General features: G+C 49.1%; 1 protein-coding gene across 3 annotated transcripts in view; it reads left to right on the forward strand.

The window, feature by feature from the left end:
- Positions 1–14,913: 14,913 nt before the first annotated feature.
- Positions 14,914–21,989, forward strand: part of CD276 (CD276 molecule) — a 99,023-nt gene continuing 91,947 nt past the window's right edge. The window contains exon 1 of one of the 3 annotated variants that reach the window (XM_044979147.1): positions 14,914–15,075. The gene's annotated coding sequence lies outside the window, so the exon portion shown is untranslated. The remainder of the gene's footprint in view (positions 15,076–21,989) is intronic. The other 2 variants (XM_044979150.1, XM_044979151.1) reach the window with 2 other exon arrangements.

The following is a 21,989-nucleotide window of genomic DNA, read 5'->3' on the forward strand; positions in this document are numbered from 1 at the left end:
TCCTCATGGTGTAAAATAAGCCCAAGCAAAACTCTCCAGGAACAGAGGGGGAGTTCACACCTCATCAAGGCATGTATGGGACAAACCCAGCCCAGCCTCACAGGAACAAAGGACGCTGGCCTAGGCAGCAACAAAAGATCTGTTGGACTCTTGAGTGAGTCACCCCCCTTCCCTTGGTCAGTTGGGAATTACAATGAGGTAATGCTCACCTGACTCTCGCTCTTCCACCTCCATCTACAGACATCACCACCAAGTGACTGAAGTGCTGATCAAAGGGGAAAGCCTGGCTGAAGGGCAACCAGCCAGCCTGTGGTGAGAAGCATCTAAGTTTGTAAGGGCACTGAAAGTGTTAAGATCTGCTTAGAATGTGTTTTGCTTTTATTTCATTTGACCAAATCCGACTTGTGCTTTGACTTATAATCACTTAAAATCTATCTTTTGTAGATAATAAATTTGTTTGTTTATTCTACCTGAAGCAGTGCATTTGGTTTGAAGCATGTTAGAGACTCCCCTTGGGAGAACAAGCCTGATACATATCAATTTCTTTGTTAAATTGACAAACTCATATAAGCTTGCAGTGTCCAGTAGGCATAACTGTACACCACAAGACAGAAGTTCCTAGGGTTGTGTCTGGGACCGGAAATATTGGCTAGTGTCATTCGGTTGCACAATCCAAGGAGCAGCTTACATGCTACAGGTTGTGCATGAACAGCCCAGGAATGGTGGTTCTCACAGCAGAGCAGGGTAAGGCTGGCTCCCAGAATTGCGGACTGGAATGACCTAGTAGATCACTGGTCCAGATAACACCAGGGAACATCACAGTGACTCACCCCCCAGATCAGATCCACCTCCAGTGCATGTCCCATCTCTGTGCCTCATGAGCGAGCAGGATTTATGGTGTCTTAGACACAGTCTATCAAAAAGGCTATGGAGCTTGAAGTCAGCAATAACTCTGCCTTGTGGGAATGTGGCTGGCATGGATCCACTCCTGGCAAGGGCTTGATTCTCAGTCTGCTGTTTGAAGCAGCCTGAGGAATCTGCTTCCTGTCTTTCCTCATTCCTTTGCTCTCCACAGACCCAGTGTTGCTAGCTTTGCTCGCCCCTTTTCCTCACCCTCCACATATTATTTTTCTTGTCCTAGGTCAGGTTCTGGGAATGGCCTTGGGGCAGTCAGTGAGTGGAGAGATCCCCTACTGCTTATTAAAAATAGCCCAGCCCCTGGGCTGCAGCTGCTTTGTTCCACACTGGTGTAAAGCCAGCCTTTGAAGGAACTGCTGAGGCTGATGACATCACCAAAGGGGTGGAGCCGACAGGGGTTGGTCAAGGTAACAGTTGGAGACAGAGTGGATCTCCAGGAGGGAGATCTGGGAATGGTGACAGAGAAAGCTGTTACAGGGGGTCAGACAGAGGGTCTGGCTACACTTGCCTGCAGAGAGAGGGCTACCTGAAGAAGGGTTGTCTCTGAGGAGGGAACTGGAAGATAGCTCAGCTTGTCATTCCGAGCCCCAGAAGCTCCAAAATAGGTAGAGCATGGAGTGCTTTGGGGGGAAGAGATTCCTCAGTGAAAGGCAGGGTCCCAAACCCATCCCAGTTACCCAGCAGCAAAGGGCTGGTGCTCGGAGGCAACATCAGACAAGGTGGCAGCTGTAGTTAATCGCTTTACCTGTAAGGGATTAAGTAGCTCAAATCACCAAGTTGACACCTGACCAGAAGGAGCAATGAGGAAAGAAGATACTTTCAAATCTAGTGGTGGGGATTGGGGGGGAGGAATTTGTTTGTGGCTTTCTTTTTGTTTGTTCCCTCGCTGGACGAAGGGAGAGACCAAGCAGGTACAACATCTCCTGAAAACATTTCTGGAATGATCCATCTAAAATTACAGAAATTGTAAGTAAGGCAAGGAAATGCGTTAGGTTATCTTTTGTTTTGGCTTGTGAATTTTCCTATGCTACAAAGGTAGTTTTATTCCTGTTTTTTTAACTGTGAAGCTGAGTCCAGAGGGGAGTCTTCTGTGTTTTAAATCTTTTTATTACCCTATAAAGTTACCTTCCATCCTGATTTTGCAGGTGATTCTTTTATTTTTTTCTTTATAAATAAAGTTCTTCTTTTAAGAACCTGATTGATTTTAGTGTCCTAAAGATAAAGGGTCTGGTCTGTACTCACATTGCTAAGGCAATTCATTGGTATATTATTCTCAAGCCTCCCCAGGAAAGGGGGTGAAGGCGCTTGGGGGGGGTATTTTGGGGGGGATATGGATTCCAAGTGACCCTCCCCTGAATTTTTGTGTAAATCACTTGGTGGTGGCAGCAATACCGTCCAAGGACAAGGAAAGGAATTTGTGCCTTGGGGAAGTTTTTAACCTAAATTAGTAGAATATAAGCTTAGGGGTCTTTCATGTGGGTCCCCACATCTGTACCCCAGAGTTCAGAATGGGGTGGGGGGAGGAACCCTGACAGCAGGTCACAGCCCAATGTGTTTATATATTTGTAAATGATTCAGAGCCTCAGGATGCATTGACACAGACAGGATAAGCAGTGTGGCTTCTGTGTATAAAACTGTTTCTTTAATGCCTCCCATTCCATGTTAGATTAGGTTTGTTCTTGGTGTAATAAATAAGATACTTTGTTTTCCCTAACTGCAAGACTAAACCTGAGATGTGCTACTAGCCTCAGGGGTTGTGAGCCTTGGAACAGTTGCAAGGGTAAGCTCTCTCTCTGACTCAACCACGTGCTGCCTATTCTTTTCCCCTTTTCTGCTATGTTCTCTCTTTTAATCTATCTTTATATTTTTCTCTTTTATTTAACCCTTTTAAAATACTCTTTTCTTAACCTAACTTTATAATTATTTTAAACGCTTTTCTATTAACCTACCTTCATATTTTTACCATGTGCTTACTAAACAGTCTTCACTTTATAAAATTCCCTTTTTTCTGCTATGTGCTCTTTTTTAACCTAACTTTATATTTAATAAAACTTTTACATCTATTTTAAATTTTTTATTCTTTAATAACATGCCAAACGAGTCTTTTAAAATCATTTCTCCTTTCTAAACCTAACCAATCTTTCTTCTGTTTAATAACCTTTCTTTCCCTTTTTCCTCTAAACCTAAACAAAGCTTTCTTTTTTTAATCTTTAAGCTCTCTCACTCTGTTCTTACAACCTTTTTCTCTAAACACTCAACCAAACGTATCAAAGCACTAGCATGCAACAATCCCCCTGTTCAGATATAAAAATAATAATAATAAAAAATTCAAAATGGCCGATGGCACCAAACCTCAACACCAATGGAAACAGGAATGGAGGGCAAGACATAAGCCCTAAATAGGGTGTGGAAACCTGTCAAAAAATACGTGGGGATGAATACTATCGAGCTGTATACTTCTACTGTCCGTGAGCTCCTTGGCCACAGCTGAGGATCTGGGGCTATAACTTTCCATTTAGAGATCATTTTTTCATCTCAAAGGATCATGAAGTTCCTTACAGAGTGTCAGTGTTCACTCACTCATCAATGGAATGCAGTCACCTCTGGGGTGGAGCACAGCAGCCATCGTGTGCCAGAAAAAACAAACATACAACCCTTTGAAGGAAGAGAGAAGAATAATAATTTATCCTGATAAAACTACAGGGGGATTTAGGGAGATGGAAATCGGCCATTACCTGAGTTGGAGTTTAGCCCATCCACACTACTACCGTCTACTGGATGAGATCAGAAATACTTAGCTATGTGTGGTAAACCATATATGGATGGGAACTAGCAGAGATTCTCCTTTAGCTTATTTGGTAGATGTCTGTGTCTTTTGGAGCCTGAGTTTCTGTCTCTGCTGTTGCCCTGAAATCCCAAGTGGCCACAGTGTGAAATACTAAACGTCCACACATTTGTTGCCAATGATCTAAGCCTATAGTTCTAACCAGCTGTTGAATGAAAAAAAAGAACAAACATTAGTTCCTCCCAGATAAACACGGGGAGAGCTGAGAAGCAAAAAGCTGACCCTCAAGCCCACTCTCTTTGCTTTGTGCTCACTATCTCCATGTCACTTCTGAAGCCCTGTCAGAATAGTAAGGTCTTGCCAAGATAATGAAAACTTCCCTTCCAGCTTTCACTTGGCTCCTTGATCAAATATTGGATGAGTGCAAAATTAAAATTGCAGGTTGCTGCTTTCTCCTGTCTCTCTCTTTTGGTGGAGGGGGCGATAGCTTCATTATTAAGCACATTTTTTATTCACATACCTTAGATAGTTCATTTTTTGAGAAGGGAAAATTAGCCAGAAATAATCATTTGGACAAAGAACATACAGTATTTAAATTCCTTCCCTGAAACCCCTTTATTATTAATTCCAAGCAGACTTGGAAGGATCTAATTTAAAGTTTTAATTGAATTTCAATTCCTCAATCTGCCTTCATTTTCAATCATTTCTTTTGAGTTTTACATTTGTGTGTAGTGGGAAAAAAGTCAACAATGCTCAGATACTGATTGTTACTTCCTCAGAGTCTAATGAGGATAGTTGTCAGGATCTGTGGCAGACTCGGAAGTGAAATCCTAGATGAAAACCATGCTATCTGACATTTAGAGAACCGATTGCCAGATGGAATGAACAGCCAACCCCCTCCCCCCAAACAAACAAACAAACAACCAGCACCAGTTGCCTACAAGTGCTCTATGTTGAATGTAAGATCTTTGCGGGTAGAGACTGTTTATTTGCTCTGTGTTTGTATAGCACCTAGAACAATGGGGTTCTGGTCCGTGACAGCAGCTCCTAGGTGCTACTGCAGTATAAATAATGCTTTTAACTTAATCTCTCCAGGCCTTTTGATGGCTCAGGATATCGATTGTTTTTTGCATTGAGGTAGAAACTGACAGTGACAGACATTTACTGATTACAATCAAATTCTGCCACTTTTAATCACTTGAAAGTTCTGATCCTGTAAGGTGCTGAGTGCTTGCAACTCTCTCTGAAATCGACAGGGCTTATGAGTATTCTGCACGTCTCAGGACCAGGCTTTTCCTTGGGGGAAACTGAGGCACAGAGTTTACTGCCAAAAGTGACTCTGAGTGCCCCAATTTTTGGGTGCTCAACATGAGACAGCTTGTGTCTGACTTTCTGAAGTGCTTTTCCCTCCAGTTGAACTCAGTGGCAAGTGTTCAGCACCTCTGAAAATCAGGCTGCAGGTATCTCAAGTTGAGCAGCCAAAAAACCCAGTTGCACTGCTGACTTGCCCAGCATCAAATAGAACCCAGGTCTCCTTACTTGGGACTTGACTACACTACAGAGCCTTTCCCAGTATAGCTATGCCAGCAAAGCCTTCTAGTAGAGACACAACATATACTGGCAAAAGGAAATCTGCCAGCATAGCTATGCCGCTTCCCAAATGACCTTAGCTATGCTGACAATGGCACTTTTTTGTCAGTACAGTTGCACCTACAGCAGGGGATTTGCTGGCACGGCATACTACATCCGCTGGGATGTGTGTGACTTTTTCACACTCCTAGCCAACACAGCTATTCTGGCAAAAACTGTCCTGTGCAGACTAAGGCATGGTCTACACTACACGTTTTTAGCAGCGTTATACCGATTTAACCCTGCACCCGTCCACACAATGAGGCCCTTTATATTGATATAAAGGGCTCTTTAAACCGGTTTCTGTACTCCTCCCTGACGAGGGGAGTAGCGCTGAAATTGGTATTGCCATGTCGGATTAGGGTTAGTGTGGCCACAAATCGACGGTATTGGCCTCCGGGAGCTATCCCACAGTGCACCATTGTGACCGCTCTGGAAAGCCATCTGAACTCGGATGCACTGACCAGGTAGACAGGAAAAGCCCCGCGAACTTTTGAATTTCATTTCCTGTTTGCCCAGCGTGGAGCGCTGATCAGCACGGGTGGCGATGCAGTCCCAAATCCAAAAAGAGCTCCAGCATGGACCGTATGGGAGATACTGGATCTGCTCGCTGTATGGGGAGACAAATCTGTTGTATCAGAGCTCCGTTACAGAAGACAAAATGACAAAGCATTTGAAAAAATCTCTAGGCTATGATAGACAGAGGCCACAGCAGGGACTCAGCACAGTGCTGTGTGAGAAGCGTAATGGAAAGCCAAAGAATCAAATGGACGCTCATGGAGGGAGGGAAGGGGGAATGAGGACTCCAGCTATCCCACAGTCCCGGCAGTCTCCAAAAAGCATTTGCATTCTTGGCTGGGCTCCAAGTGCCTGAAGGGTCAAAAACATTTTCCCAGGTGTTTCAGGGTGTATGTCGTCAATTTACACCCTTCCCCCCCCCGAAAGAAAAGGGAAAAAATCGTTTCTCGCCTTTTTTCAATGTCACCCTATGTCTACTGCATGCTGCTGGTAGACGGGGTTCTGGAGCGCTAAACAGCAGCATCCTCTCCTCTCCGACAGACGGTACAGTGCAGAAGGACTGGTATCCGTCCTTTTCATCAGCCCGTGAGTGCTCCTGGCTGGCCTCGGTGAGGTCGGCCAGGGGCACCTGGGTAAAAATAGGAATAACTCCTGGTCATTCCCAGCAGATGGTACAGAATGGCTGGTAACCGTCCTCATCATAGCAACTGGGGGCTGAGCTCTATCAGCCTCCGCCCCGCCCCCATCATGTCTAAAGAAAAGATTCTGTACTGCCTGGACTATCATAGCAGCGGAAGGCTGGTCTCCTCTCCCCCCCTACCCTTTAATGTCCTGCCTGGACTATCATAGCAGCTGGAGGCTTCCTCCCCCTCATTTTATCTCACTAAAAAATCTATGTTTCTTATTCCTGCATTCTTTATTACTTCATCAAACAAATGGGAGGACACTGCCATGGTAGCCCAGGAGGGTTGGGGGAGGAAGGAAGCAATGGGTGGGGTTGTTGCAGGGGCACCCCCTAGAATGGCATGCAGCTCATCATTTCTGCGGGATCTCTGGGGCTCTGACACCGAGTGGCTGTGCTCTCTGGTTCTCTAGTACACTTGCCCCATATTCTAGGCTGGACTGACTCTATTTTTAGACAAAACATAGGAAGGGAATGACCCAGGGAGTCATTCCCATTTTTGCCTGTGTGCCCCTGGCCGACCTCAGCAAGGCCAGCCAGGAGCACCCATGATAGCAGCAGACGGTACAGAACGACTGATAACCATCATCTCATTGTCAGTTTACAATGGCAGATGGTGCAATATGACTGGTAACCATCTCTGCTATCTTGCAAAGGCAAATGAATGCTGCTGTGTAGCAGTGCAGTACCGCGTCTGTCAGCAGCATCCAGTACACATATGGTGACAGTGACAAAAGGCAAAACGGGCTCCATGATTGCCATGCTATGGCGTCTGCCAGGGCAATCCAGGGAAAAAGGGCGCGAAATTATTGTCTGCCGTTGCTTTCCCGGAGGAAGGATTGAGTGACGACATTTACCCAGAATCATCCCGCGACACTGTTTTTGCATTGGGATCTCAACCCAGAATTCCAATGGGCAGGGGAGACTGCGGGAACTATGGGATAGCTACAGGATAGCTACCCACAGTGCAACGCTCCGGAAATCGACACTAGCCTCGGTACATGGATGCACACCACTGAATTAATGTGCTTAGTGTGGCCGCGTGCACTCGATTTTATACAATCTGTTTTACAAAACCGGTTTATGTAAAATTGGAATAATCCCGTAGTGTAGACATACCCTAAGACTCAGTCCTAGACTTTTGCAGGAGGATTATCCTTCCCCTCATTCATATGAGCCATGACCTGAGGCAAGCCAAGCAGCTGGTACTGCCAAGCCCAAGGACTCAAAAATCCTGAGTGAGCCCCCCTCAGATAATCCTGAGATTATTTTATAATCCTGCGATTATAAAAATAAAAAATGTCAGATTCTTTTTGAGTTCTTTGATTTCATCTTTTCTTCTGAATCATGAGGGCTAGAAACTTCCTTTTTTAAAGAACAGAAAGCCAAGATTTTCACTTAGTCACCTGACTCCTGGAGCTGGGGCTTCAAGAACAAACACAAAACACCATGAAACTCACTATCAGTTCACAAGAGCTGGCGACACTGATGTGTCCATAGAGCCTATCAGCCAGGCTGGAAAACAGGTTAAAAACAAGAAGCCATTTCCTGTGGGGAAACACATCTGATGCACACTTGCATGCATCTGAAAATGAGCTCCTCTAAGAAAATACATCACATAGTCATCATCTGAGCAGAGCTTCCTGGCAGAAATACATCACACGCACAGAGTCCCCCCATAACATAATGCCCCCATCTCCACCAACACACCCCACTTACTCTTCTCTTACCAGGGGTCCTTTCTCCTGTTTCCTCCTCCTCTTCCCTTTCCTGTTTGATTGCATCTCTCTCTGTCCCCAATCCCCACCCCATTATATGTCCATGGGAGTGGAGGGTTGTGGTCCTGGCTGTATGCACAGAGGCAGATTGTTCTTGGCCACACCTGAAAGGGACTGTGTGTGTGTGCATGCGTGCGCGCGCAGGGAAGGGGGCAGTTCTCAATCCTTCCCCGCCTCGCAGCAAGCCAATCCCACTAGCCTCAGCAATGTTTTAAAGCTTGTCTCTTGAGCTAAGATCCATCCAGGGCTTGAGTATTTGCTGCAGTTAGTGTGTTCCCAGGGAAGTAGGGCTGGGGGATGATAAAGCCTGACAGGTCTCAAAGGTGGGGGGGGGATTTTTGGTTTGCGTTTGGCAAATACAAATGTAACCCTTCTGCCATCTGAGTTGGCAGCAATAAGGGCCAGGTTCAGTACCTAGGGGTTCCATTTCAATAACGCAATGCAAAACCAGCTCGAGCCTCCACCCAGTGACCTGGGACAATTACACACCACCCCCCGAGTGCCTCTAAGAGGCAATACTTCCCCTCTCACAAGCACAGAGTCTGAGTGTAGCAAAATCCTTTTAATAAAGGAGGGAAACAATGTGGCATCATGTTGGGGAAACACCACAAACAGGATTCATAACACAAACCATGAGTGAAAGACCCACCTCCAAGTAAGTTTGGCAGTATCCTTTTTCCCTTAGGGTCTTAAGTCCAACACCCCAAAAGATCACCCCAAAATCCCAAAAGTCCAACAACCCAAAAAGTCTCTGTCCCTGGTCAGTGCAGCCCCAGAATTCAAAAGTTTATCTGCAGAGTTTTACACCCCCCAACCTGGGTGAAAATGGGGGGCAGGGAGAAAGGGGCACGCAGGGTGTTAAGTGGCACCTTACATGGTCCGAGGCCAAATGCTCCGCCTCTCCGTGGCGTTCTGCTGCAGCCTTCACCACAAGCCACTCCACTCCACCAGCTGCCCTGTGAGCTGCTCCAGCCGTCCCACAAACTGCTCCACTCTGCCCCGCTTCACTCCACTCACCATCCCGTGGGCCACTCCAACCATCCTGCAAACTGCTCAGCTCCGCTCTGCTCGCCATCCCATGGGCCACTCCGACTGTCCCACAAACTGCTCCGCTCTGCCAGCCACTTAGCAATATATCTTCAGGCTCCCCTACTAGTTAACACAGCACTCAGTGATCTCAGCTCTTTAGTATCAGAGGGGAGCCGTGTTAGTCTATAAGGTGCCACAGGATTCTTTGCTGCTTTTACAGATCCAGACTAACAGACATTTTGCAGCATGAGCTTTCGTGGGTGAATACCCACTTCGTCGGATGCAAGTACATCAGACGAAGTGGGTATTCACCCACGAAAGCTCATGCTGCAAAATGTCTGTTAGTCTATAAGGTGCCACAGGATTCTTTGCTGCTTTTTCAGCTCTTTAGGTGATTTCAGCTTGTAGTAGGGGAACCCCAGTGCTGGTGCACCATGGCCTTGATTCACATAATCAGGGTAACACTTTATTCTCCCTGCCCCAATAACAGAGAAACTGGGGATCCCACAGCAGCCAAAGTGACCATTTGGGTGGCTGTCGGCTCATGCTAGGTGGGGTGGGTGTGCCTATGCAAACAAGACCAGCCCCTGAAGTACTTTTCCACAACTCACCACAATTCACCACCAGATGTCAGGGTAGAGCTCATCCTGACTCTGCTTACACAAACTCCTGGTTGTAGAGGATTAAGGATCAAACTGCTCTGCAGGGGTTGCTAAATGCTCCAAAGCACCTGAGATCAGGACCCCAATGTGCTGGGCGTTGCAATGACACAGTAAAGGGCAGGAACTGTCTCCAGGAGCTTACCATCTAACTAGCCAGGACAGATAAAGGATTCAAGGAAAAGTAACTTGCCCAAGGCCATGCAATCAAACACCGGCAGACCAACGTTTAACACTCAGGACCCTAGAACCCCAGTCCTGTGACCTATCCACTGTACCACAATGGTCCCCACACCTCATTGTACCCCTACCAGATATAAATGGTTTTGAAGCCCCACTAATTTAGATGGACTAAAAGGGCCCAGAGAGTTTGTAACGAAGCTGCTCTTGGTAGGACACAACTGAGAGTGTCAATTCAGGACAAATTGCTTAGAGCAGGGCATTCATAGCCCAAAGTTGGGTGTCCTTTATTATTAAGGCACGCCAAACCAGCCAAACAGAGAGGACTTTGGTTTTACCCCACTGACTAACCATAAGTCATACAACCAATGTCTTAGACACTCCAATTTCCTGAGCTGCACTGGGCCGTGCCATGCCTCTCTGGAGCCCTCCTCCTGGCCCCCCACCCCAGCTTATCTGCGGCTGCTTGTTTCCAGGCTTTCCACACAAACATCTGATTCATGGGAAGCAGGGGAGGGGGAGGCGGAGCGTTCAGGGAAGGAGGGGGAGGTGAGCTGGGGCCAGGGGCGGGGTGGACAGCTGCCGGAGCTTGGGAACCGGCTCCAGCTCACCAGTGGACGCGGGGCCCTCTTAGGCATGGGGCCCGATTCAGGGGAATTGGGGGAATCAGCCTAAAGCCGGCCCTGGCGCTGTGCATCAGAGAGGCTTTGAAAACCAGTTTCATGACTGGCTAGTCTTCAGTGTGACAGTTGTGTGTGTTTCTCCTTGATGCAAACCTGCCCCCTTTGTTGATTTTAATTCCCTGATTTTAATTCCCACCCTCCCCTCTTCAAAATAAAGTAACTATTGTTTTGAAACCATGCATTCTTTCTTTATTAATTAAAAAAAAAAAAAAGAGATAACGGACAAGGTGGCCCGTGTGGGGTGGGGAAGGAGGGAAGGACAAGGCCACATTGCTTATTGTAGCCACACTAAAAATCAAACTGTTTGAATGACAGCCTTCTGTTGCTTGGGTTGTTTGCAGTGAAGTGGCTGGGTGCCCGGAGCCTCCCGCTCCACGTTCTTGGGTGTCTGGGTGAGGAGGCTATGGAACATGGGGAGGAGGTTAGGTGGTTAGACAGTGGTTGCAGCAGGGGTCTGTACTCTTGTTGGCTTTCCTGAAGCTCCGACAGACGCTTCATCATGTCCGTTTGCTCCCCCAAAATACGCTTCATCATGTCCCTTTGCTCCCCCATTAACCTCAGCATTGCGTCCGCCTCTGCTCTTCACAATTAATTCTTTCCTGGCCTCTGCCACTGAATGCCTCCATGCATTAAGCTGTGCCCTATCAGTGCGGTAGGACTGCATGAGCTCGGCAAACATGTCATCGCAAGTGCATTTTTTTCGCCTTCTAATCTGTGATAACCTCAGGGACAGAGGTGATGGGGGAGCAGCTATGCTCTATGATTCTGGGGGGACTGCATGGTCATCTGTGCTGCTGAGTTTGCCACACTGACCAAACAGGAAATGAAATTCAAAAGTTCCAGGGGCTGTTCCTGTGTACATGGCTAGTGCATTGGAGTTCAAAGTGCTGTCCAGAGCGGACACAATGGAGCACTCTGGGATAGCTCCAGGAGGCCAATACTGTAGATTTGTGTCCTCAAATTTGACCCAGCTCAGTCAATTTTAGTGCTACTCCCCTCACCAGGGAGGGGTACAGGTCTATTTTAAGAGCCCTTTAGGTCGACAGAACGGGGTTGGTTCTGTTGACGCATTCATTTTTAAATTGACTTAATGGGGCTAAATTCGACCTAACCCCATAATGTAGACCAGGCCTCAGCAAAAACATCGCGGAGTCCTTATGGCACCTTAGAAACTAACAAATTTATTTGAGCATAAGCTTTTGTGGGCTAAAACCCACTTCATCAGATGCATGGAGTGATAATGCAGTAAGCAGTATATATATTACAGCACATGAAAAGATGGGACTTACTTACTTACTGTATTTTTCACTCCATGCATCTGATGAAGTGGTTTTTAGCCCATGAAAGCTTATGCCCAAATAAATTTGTTAGTTTCTAAGGTGCCATAAGGACTCCTCGTTGTTATATATTGACCTGGGTCTGGAGCTTGGTCCTTTGGGATTGGGAGAACTTTTTTTCTTTTACTGGGGCATTGATTTTCGTAACCATTCATTCCCATAACGAGTGGCACTGGTAGTAATACTGGGAAACTGGAGTGTCTAAGGGAATTGTTTGTATGACTAGTTTGGCTGGTTTTGTGTGCCTTATTAATAAAGAACACCCAGCTTTTGAGCTGTGACTGCCCTGCTCTAAGCAATTTGTCCTGAATTGATACTTTCAGTTGTGTCCCACCAAAGGCAGTAACATTACACCTGCTGCAGGGATCTCCATCTGCTGATCCAAGCCATCTGCTCTACAAATAGTACTGAGGTGGGGGGATGAGGATCCAGGGAGCCTTCACTCCGGTGCCTCTTGCATCATGTTGTGTTTTTTGCTGTTCTCCACTGTTGTTGCACAATGTCACTTCTCCCTTGGGGTATGGGTCTCTCTCCCTGCCTAGAATCAACGCAAATTCCTTTCTTAGCTATTCCCAGGTTGGATTGCTCCCAAAGCCTCACAGCTTGGCAGCATTTGGTGCTAGTGTAGTGCGATCCCACAATGAAGCGGGTGCCACATTCTGTTATTCAGTGCAGGTGAATCGAGATGGTCTTTTCTAGGAGTGTGCTTCCCAAGGGCCTGATGTCCTTCCATTGTATGCAGGGCTATGTCTGAGTCTAAGGCAGCACATAACCCTGTGGCTGCACACAGCCCTATAGTTTGGGATTCCTGATTTGTCAGCCCCCCCTGCCACTATATAACCCTCTATAAGCCCTATAAGAACATTTTACACTTCTGGATCAGCTGCCACAACAGTCTCAAAGCGCTTCCCAGCCATTAATCCATTAACCCTGACAGCCTCGACAGGCAGGGGAGACTCCTTTGCCACATTTTCCAGATGAGGCAAAGAGCAGGGAACCAAATTAACTGAGGTCACTAAGACAGTCACTGGTGAGAATGGAACTGGGCTCCCTGGCCATCCCCACCCCACTAAGCACTTTTCCTCTACCGGGACCCTGGTGTCCCCTGCCCCGAGTCCAGCTGGGAGCACAGGCGAAGGAAACCAGGTCTCCCCTCTGATGCCTGTTGGAACGCAATGGAGGTTAAAGTAGGAGGATGAAGGTTTTTCTGTAACACAGGCACCGTCTCTCCCAAGCTGGGGCATTTGGCATGTCCACCAGCTGCTCCTCACCCGACCAGCGGACACTTTCCCCTTGCCAGAAGGGAAATCAGGACCCTAAGCCTGAAAATCCCGAGGGAGCATGCCAATACTCCAGCTCAGCCTGATTGACAGGGTGGGCAGGCTAATGAGGGAGTCAGGAGGCCAGGGGGGTCCCGTCCTCCTTGTGAGCTGGAATTGCCTGGAACAGAGTGGGGCCGAGCTAAGGGGAGAGCAGGGGCCTGAGTTAAGCTGGGGAGCAGGGCTGTGCCAGCCAGAGAGAACCAGAGAAGCAGCCCAGGGAGCAGACCTGTGCTGGGAGGAGAGCTACAGCAACCAGAGCCAGAGAAGCAGCTCAGGGGCCTGGAGGCAGAGCAGCAGCAGTGCTGGGGCTGGAACAGTCTGGAGCCGGGTGCGATGAGCATCTGAGGAGAGCGAAGGGGAACTCTGGGCAGCAGGTCCAGTACAGGGAGACACCCCCAGGCAAGATGCCTTGCAGGCCAGACTTGGAGGGGGATTGTAACCCCGATGGGGGCGGGGAGGCTGACGCTGGGAAGAAGGGCCCTACCACCGCTGCAGCAAGTGGCCAACCTGCGGCATCTCTGCAGCACAGCCAGGGCCTGGGCAGGAGGCCTGGGATATGTGAGGAACAGACTGCAAACTGCCCTGACATTTCAGCAATGGCTGTTTGTGGTTCCCTGCACCCACAGAGTGGAGTGATGGGTTTTCCTTTAACCTTTCCCATCCCCCCCTTACTTTTTGTAATTAGTTGCTGTTTAATAAATTGTATTTGCTTTAAACTGTATGTAATGATCAGTGTGTCAGGGAAGCCTCCAGAGCGGAGAGAATACCCTGGAGTGGGGACACCCTAGCCCCTGCACTAAGTGACTATGCCAAGATTGGGGGTCAAGCCCCCAGTAATCCTGGGCCCAGCCTTGTTGGGGTTAAGAGGACTCTGCCACACTGGAGTGTGGAAAGAGAGCCCTCAAGGGCAGGGAGGCCTCTGGGTAAAGGGACTGAGGACTCAGAGCCTTTCGCTAGCCCCTTTCACCGGGGTAGTGTATAAGCCAGGAAAGTTCCCCACAATAGCAGGATCATTCCCCCACTTACACAGGTCTCCCCTCTGACGCCCCTGGGAACCCAATGGAGGGGAGGTTGGCGTAGGAGGATGGAGGTTTCGCTGGAACACAGCGAAGTAGGGTAAGTTGAGTTGGCATGGCCACCGGCTGCTCCTCACCCCACTTTCCCTCCGCCAAGGACCCGAGACCCGCCTGCAGCCCCCGCTCTCACTGCCGCAGCCGAGGTCCCCTTCAAGGGCAGCGGGTGTCTTCTCCTCGCCCGGGCCCCGGCCCCCAGCCCTGCCCGGATCCTGGCCCCTCCCGGGGGCAGCCGGCCTAGCCAATCGGGTAGCTCCCCCGCAGCCTGGGGGCCGGGATGAGATCACTCCCGGCCCAGGCAGGCGGCCCCTGCTGCTCTTGCTGGCGTCGCGCCAGCCTCCGCCTCTGCCCTCTTAGCCCGCGGAGTTCGCTGCAAGGCCTGCCTGGTCCGGCCGACTCGGGGCCCTGGCCGCCGCCCCTAACAGGCGGGGGAAGAACCCGGCCGGTTCCTCAGCGAGTTGCTGCCGCCGACCCTGGCAGGGTGAGTGCTCGCGGGGCCATTGTTTGAATGAGAGGGCGGGGCGGGGGGAGCAGCCCGCAGCTGCTGGAGGGAGAGAAACTGGGCCCGGCCGCGGGGGTGTTCAGCCGTCGCCGCTTGCAGTTCCCCTGCGAGTTTGCAAGGAGTGGGCTGCCCCATGCCTGCGGGCAGGGTGGGTCTAGTCACAGCACCAGGGGAGTTAGGCGGTGTGCACCTAACTCCCCTGGGTGCTTTGGCTAACCCCACCCGAGCCACGCACCCCTTTATGGTGTGTATCCCTCTTGCCACAGATTTATCTATGCCTGTCTACGAGAGAGGCGCTGCAGTATGTGTCTCATAAAAATCACTTATTAACTTCAACCCGCAGGAGCTCTGCCTGGCTGCGGGACCGAGACATCCCTAGGAGTTTCCTGCTGGATTAGGAACATTTTGACAAGGAGCAAAGGGCCAGCGTGGACTGGGCTGGCTTTCGGAACTGAAGGCTGCTTGGCGTGGTCCGCAGGCAGGAGGGAGTACTAGGGAGTTCAGTGCGGGGAGAAGCTGGCTAGCTGCTGTTCCTCTGTCATGTGCCTAGAGCAGGCGGGTTGCTGGCCAGAGCGAGATTCCTGAGTGACTGAAGGGACGGTGAGGGATCCAAGGCATCAGTATAAGATTCTCTGCCTAGGGTGTCCTGGGGAAAGGAAGGGCCACACATTACACTCCCCATCTAGACAGGAAACAGACTTGCTTGGGAGACTCTGCGCTGCTGGGAAGGGATTGGATTCTCTCGCTCCTGGTTAGGATATTATGCTATCCACCACTGTGGGCACCATGTTCTCTCCCCCCTCCCTCTTATGGTTCCTCAGTAGCATGGTGCATGTGGCAGTACTGCAGGGAAATGCTGATTGCAGGGCTTTGGTGTCAGGCTGGGAGGCGGTACTCACAAAACTGCAGGCACACAGCATGGGTTTAGTGGCATTGTTGCAGGCACAGGCTGGCACTTGATCCCAGACCTAGTTCCATTAGGGAGCTCCATGTGAAACAAATCCCTGTGTGCAGTTCCTACTGGGCAATTGGTGTCCATAAGTATGTCAGCTGGCTCCAGTGTTTGGGGAAATGGGCATAACTGGATGTGAACCTTTGCCCAGTATTTAAACCAAACATGATGTTCCAAAAAAGTTCAATTAAAAGTGACATCAACTTGAAAGCTATATTTCCCCCTGAAAATACCTGCTGTTGTTATAGATGACACTTTGATTCCTATTGGTGAAAGAGACAAGAGGGGGCAACAACTCTATTTCTTTTCCAGTTCATTAGTGCATTTGACAACAATTGCTCTTGCCGGTTTCATTGTTTTGTTGCAATCAGGTGCACTTCTCATCTCATGGCTTAGCATGAGGACATCATTCCTAGCCTGTACTCCTCAGCAAGGCGCTCGCTTATGGCACGCTCTGTCCCAGGCCCTGGTCTGCAGGAAACTCACCCCTTCACATCTTAATAGATTTGTAAGGCCAGGATGAATCACTGTGATCTAGTATGGCCTGCATGACACAGACCTTAGAATTTCCTTCAGTGATTGCTCATTTAAACCCTATCTTCTGGGTGAGCAAATGTGTAAGTACTTATATGGCCCCCATCATCATAGAATTCACTTGTTTTCACAAGTACCATCATCCCCAGTTTCTCCTCTCTTGGTTTTCACTCAGCTGCTAGAACAGGGCCTCATCCTCCCTGATTGAACTAACCTCGTTATCTCTAGCTTGCTTCTTGCTTGCATATATAAACCTGCCCCTGGAAATTTCCACCACTTGCATCTGAAGAAGTGGGTATTCACCCACGAAAGCTCATGCTGCAAAACGTCTGTTAGTCTATAAGGTGCCACAGGATTCTTTGCTGCTTTTATCATCCCCATAGTCTCTGGCCGTTGGTCCCTAAGTCACTTGACCAAGTCCCCCCTCTTCAGCACAGCAGGGAATTAAACCCAGCTCTCCTGAGTCTCTAGCTAGCACCCTAAGCAGTAGACAGTCCTTCCTGTGTACCAGGCCCTGCAAGAGGGTGGTCAGCAATGGAACTGAAACAGAAACCAAAGAGGCAGCTGGCAGGAGTGTGCAGAGTGGAAGGGCAAGGGTGGGCCTGAGCACGTTTATTGGTATTGGTCTCTGTTCCACCCCAAAGACCCTTCTGAACACGAGCAAGACAACACGAACCCCTGTAATAGCTTTAAAGGAATAGGGATATTTTAAAATCAATACTATTTAAAGGGGGATCTTAAAAAAATCCAGTTTCTGATAATTTGACAATTAGAGTGGACAGTATCCCTTTAAATGACCTTCCCCTCCCCTCACCCCCGCAGTTCTGAGGTGTGATGGGAAAAGTAGAGATGGCATCAGAAAAGTTTAGAATAGTTTTCTAAGGCTCTTTAAAAATGATAAAGTTTAGGCACTGAACCTCCAGCGCTCATCTCTCACTGGGCTGGAATTGGTGCTGGCTGTTTGTCTTTGCTCCAGGAAGAAGAAATGAGTCTTTCAGCATCCTGTCTTCTTGTGCCATGGCAGGAAGACAGGAGAATCTGGGTTGGGGCCTGAGGGCGGAGAGAGCAAAGCTGGATCTAGGAGGAAGCCAGCTAGGAGGGGGAGAAGCAAAGATGGATACAAGAGGAAGCCAGTCACTCAGCATGGTTGTCTGGAAACTTGTAGACTGTGCTTCATTGATTGAGAGTTCTGGTAGCCCACAGCATTGTCCTGGCACTTAACTAAGGGGAGGTGCCAGGTCCATAGTGTGCAGACCCTTCAGTAACAAAGTGCTTGGGTTTATTTAATTGCCTAGGTGGTTTGTCTGTTTTCAGAGCTGATTGGCCAGAGAGAGCATACTCCAAGGTCCATTCAGCATATGGAGGCTGGCATGTCCCTCTGCTCTCCTCCCACACTCCACTAACGAGATCAATGGGGGCATTATTTACATGCCAGGTTTTGACACACAGAAATCAATCCCTGCCTGTGGTTTTGGCCAGAGGCGGCCAGATGACACTGATTTCCCCCCCGCCCCAATGAGTTTGAAACAGATGCTTCATTCAGATCTGGGATGTACAGAATGGATGATTACACCATAGAATGATTGCCTCTTCATCAGCTTATTAAGCACCAGTTACTCTGTGGCACCTGAAATAATGGAGAGAGAGTCTCTTCCAGGGGTCAGGGTCAGGAAAAACAATGTCCAGGGCCTGGCAGGGGTAGTGTAGGGGTCTGAGCATCAGGTGTGATAGGTTAGTGCTATCTGGACACATGTGATCAGCTTAGCCCTTCCAAGGCAGGTAAATGGGAGTCACCTGTGTGGGGAAATTTCAGGAGAAATCATAAAACCTCAAGGCCCCACTTGCTTGGCGTGGCTGAGCTGAGCATGCTTCATGGGCATAGGGGCCATTCTCCAGTGAGACAGATCTTGCCTAGGGGCTATCGGGAGTCACACCAGTGTGACAGCTCGACTGTCCTCAGAGAGAGTGGGGTGAGCCTTGTGGTCTGACTCTCATCCCACCCTCTTCCAGGCAGCTGGCAGCCATGGGGCCGAGAGAAGGGGGCAGAGCCTGCATTTTTAGCCCCACTATGGCTGGGCCCTGTGCATGGGCTTGTTGCTTTTGCCTTAGGCCCCCCAGGCAGAGGCTGGCTGCAGCTTGGTCCTAGCAATCCCAGAACCCTTTTCCTAGGAAGTTACGCTCTGGTGTCCAGTCTGTCCTCTCAATGTGCTGTGCACAGGTTGGCTGGTGCCCTGCATTCCAGAGGTGGATTTTGCAGCCCTGCTGAAATGCAGCCTTTGGGCTGGAGATGGGCAGAGCTAGAGGAATATAAATGGCCCTAGTTATGTTACTTTATTATGGTTGGTTCAGTCATGGACAAATCTGGCCTCTCTAGCATCCTTTGTCCTCTGAGAGGGCTGGCAGGGCAGGGGAGAGTGCCTGGGGTCTATTTCATGGGCAACCACCACCCTCTATCCCATGCCCCAATGCTATTCCTGCCATGGTGTTAGGAATGCACACCATGGTGAGATTTCCAAAGTGTTGGGAAAGGACAAATCCCAAAGTTGTGCGGGGGTCCCCAGGGATGCATGCAGGGAGTTAAAGGGCAGAGGAGGGGTGGCTTCATAAATGTGTTTCTCTTATAAATGTCTGCCTTTAGCTAAATAAATACTGCATTTCAAGAGGCACATTCTGCACTGGGAGAAGTAGCCTATTGCTAGTGAACTTGTTATTCCCGGCCCCTAGACTCTAAGTGAAAGGATAATTTTCCTCCCTCTCCAAAGAACAAGTTTGACACCTCTTCTATAGCCCCACCACTTCCAGCATTCCCTGCTGTGCTGACCCCCATTCTAGGCTAAAATCAGGCAGAGACTGATCCCTTAAAGGGCCAGCCTGGCCTACTGCAGTTTGGAAACAGACTATTCCTTGCTGGTTTTTCTCTTTCTGCTGGTGGAGGGGCAGGGTTGGAACTAGGAATGGATGAAAGAATCTGTCCCAGTGTAGGGGTTTTTGGATTGCAAGAGAGGAACTATTGGGGCTAGCACAAATCCTCACCTCTCCTCTGAGAGAAATACTTTAAAGGAGATGGGGTGAAGGCAAAAGGAAGATCTTCCTTCAGACATTTTTGAAACCTTGGTGCATAATTTTAAACACGTGGATAAGGGCAGATTGGTTAGGTCAGTGGTTCTCAAACTTTTGTATTGGTGACCCCTTTCACACAGCAAACCTCTGAGTGCGACCCCCCTGATAAATTAAAAATACTTTTAAATATATTTAACACCATTATAAATGCTGGAGGCAAAGCGGGGTTTGGGGTGGAGGCTGACAGCTTGCGACCTCCCATGTAATAAGCTTGATACCCCTTGAGGGGTCCCGACCACCAGTTTAAGAAACCCTGGGTTAGGTTGTTTTCTTCTTGTATCATTTCCACTTAGGAGTTGGCCAGGGCAGAATGTTCAGTTCAGTATGCAGGGTACAAATGCAGTGTTGCCAATCCTTGCAATATTGGATGTTTTACTTACAGACCCAGCTTCTGGAGATAAGAGATTATGAGGGAATCCCATCTTCTTATTTTTAAATGAAAATTTCTAGCCCTTATGGTTGCAGAGAAGTTGGAAAATTAGACCCAAGTGCATCTTAAAGGTCAAACCCAGAGGGCAAAGAACCCCAGTTTTTTTAATTCCCTGATTTTTAAACCAGTTTTAGGATTGTTGGGGCCCTGATTCATGATTTTTGAACATTTGGGGTTGTCCTGTGCAAATGATGGGTATTAATACCCGAACCTTAACTAAAAAGTGGATTATGCCTGAGCTGGTGACTTCAGTGTACTTCCTAATGGGCAAGTGTCCTCATCACAGACCACCACAGCTGACACTAAGTGCCCCCCTTGTTCATGATCTCAGTGGAGAGGCTGAATTCCCCTTTCAGCCTAGGTTTGGTCTCATCATGTTTGTGCTGGGAGAACCTTGCTCTGCTCTGAAGCTAACTGTAGGACTTCAGTGTCCAGAGGCGCCACATGGATTCCTTTGCGCTCTATCCATGTACAATACAAATCATTCAGTAAAGGAAACCATTATTAATTTGCTTTTCCTGTGCTGGTAGGAGCATCAGTTGGACAAGCCACACTTCCCTAGGAAGAGCAGGTTGAGAGAGCAAGAGCATGTAGCTAGAGCCCTGCAAATCTGTGGATATCCGCTTTACAATCGCGGATATCCGCATCCGCAGACCTCACACACTTGGGGCAAGCTTGTTTAACAGACGTGCTGTGCACTGACTTAGCATGTGTGAGCATAACTCTCTCTAGTAGCAACTATAACGCCCTGCTACTTAAGCGTGGTTAACAGTTATTCTTTTTGCTCAAGTGGTTCTTATGCTGAAGGTGTTAGGTTTGATTCCTTTGGGTGCTTAGAGCATCTATGCAAAGGGGATAGGTTCTTTTCATATCCCATGATGCTTTCTAGGGAGTAAAGTACTCTTCTGAAATGGAGGTAGAAATTCTGTATCTCTCTAAAAATGGAGTTCACTAGTAAATAGTGCATGGAAACTAATGAGTTATATTCTCTGTGGTTTGTATTTAGTTTACTAAACAGCACACGCTCTGTGAAAGTGTGGTAACCAAGATTTTAAATTGTTTACATATGTTTGATGAAGTGACTTTGTCTATTTATATACTTGTTCAGGGCCAGATTCAGATACAGGGTTGCCAGGCATCTGGTTTTCGACTGGCATGCCAGGTTGAAAGGGGACCCTGGCACTGCTGACCGGACCGTTGAAAGTCTAGTCAGCAGCGTAGTGGGGGCCTGGTGCTAAGGCATGCTCCCCGCCTGCCCTAGCTCCGCACAATTCCCGGAAGTGGCCACCAGGTCCCTGTAGCCCCTAGGTGCTGGGGCAGCCAAGGACTGGGAGGTTTTGTGTGCTGCCCCTGCCCGACTGCTATTTCCGCAGCTCCCATTGGCTGGGAACCACGACCAATGGGGGTTGAGGGGGGCGGTGCCTGCGTGCACAGAGGCAGTGCACACTGCACAGAGCCACCTGGCTGCCCATGCACCTAGAGGCTGCAGGGATCTGGCAGCTGCTTCCTTGGAGCCGTGGTAAGCGCTGCCAGGACCCTGCACCCCAACCCCTTGCCCCAGCCTGGAGCCTCATCCTTCATCCCAAATCCCTCATCCCTGGCCCCACCCGAGAGCCCACACCCCCAGACTGAGCCCTCACCCCCCGCACCCCTACCCCAGCCTGGAGCAGGGCTGCCGGGGGGGGGGGGGGAAGTGGGGCAATTTACCCCATGCCCCGGGCCCTGCAGGGGCCCCCACAAGAAGGGCTGAGGCTCCCCTGGCCCCCGGCTTCCCCCCAGCACCTCAGCGCACGCGTCCAGGAGCGTCCCTGGACAGTGCTGCAGCCACTTGCCTCTGGCGGGGCCTGAGCTCCTCCC

The sequence above is a fragment of the Mauremys mutica genome, chromosome 11, assembly GCF_020497125.1.
Source record: "Mauremys mutica isolate MM-2020 ecotype Southern chromosome 11, ASM2049712v1, whole genome shotgun sequence".
In the NCBI taxonomy this organism is placed as follows: Eukaryota; Metazoa; Chordata; order Testudines; family Geoemydidae; genus Mauremys; species Mauremys mutica.